The sequence below is a fragment of the Triticum dicoccoides genome, chromosome 5A, assembly GCF_002162155.2.
Source record: "Triticum dicoccoides isolate Atlit2015 ecotype Zavitan chromosome 5A, WEW_v2.0, whole genome shotgun sequence".
In the NCBI taxonomy this organism is placed as follows: Eukaryota; Viridiplantae; Streptophyta; class Magnoliopsida; order Poales; family Poaceae; genus Triticum; species Triticum dicoccoides.
In genome coordinates this window covers 592,087,430-592,088,470 of record NC_041388.1, presented here as the reverse complement: position 1 = coordinate 592,088,470, position 1,041 = coordinate 592,087,430, and positions in this window count along the sequence as shown.

Sequence of the window (1,041 nt, the reverse complement as noted above, 5' to 3'; positions counted from 1 at the left end):
AATGATGAGAAGGGTGAGCGAGCATGTCATGTCATGAAAGGAAACAATGGCTGCTCTTATACCCTCGTGAGTGGTCTCAGGTACACACGAGGATCTCAAGATAACAAAAAGAAACGAAAGAGATCATTGGGTTTGATTCGCAAGAGTGGACCTCACGCCTTACTTGCTAGTAGCAGCGACGACCACGGCGGATCGTGCTGTGCTATATATAGGAACAGTCCGATCTCTGCCTGCGTTACTGCAGCACCACTACGATCACCAGAGAAGATCCATGGGTATCTCTCTCATTATCTATCGATTGAGACGTCTCTCCGTGGACGAGATCGCTGGCTAACTAGTTGTTAATTCGCCGTTGATGCTGACCACGCTAACTAGTACTCCTACACATACCGTCCGGCGCAGTTCATGCTGAAAAAGTGAAAATAATATGAGTACAGTCTGATCACACGTGAATCAGTCAATGCATGGTAGAGCCTAAGAGCATCTCCAATAAATGGTCCAAAATTTAGCAGTCCAAAACCGGAGATGTAAAATTTGAACCGCCAAAAAATGCGTTTTGGAGCTCCGAAAAAAGCTCAACTCCAACAGATGGTCCAAATTTGCAACTCCAATAGATGATCCAAAATGAAGATGAAAACGGCCGCACGGCTGCTACCAGCCACTGCTCAGCCGCAGTTCAGCCACATCTTCCTCCACGCGGAATGGATGTGTGGCTGCTGGAGGAGGCCGCCGGCCGCACCGTCTATGACTCGTCGCCCCGAGCCGCCGCGGCCGCCTTTGAGAGCTTCAACGGCCGCGTAGAACTGTCAGCCGGGTTGCGGCTGTGGTTGGGCAGCCGTTTGACGCTGCCTCCTCGTCCCTTCGCCGGCTTCGCCTACTGCGCGGTGGCCACCGGCCGGGGCGGCGCCAATCGGGGCCGGCGGGCGGGGGGCGTCGGCATGGTCACGGATGCGGGCGGGATGGCAGATGCGGGCAAAAGCTAAAAAAGTTTTCACCTAAGCACTCAAAAAAAATTTTCCTTCACAAGTTGGCCCAATGTTA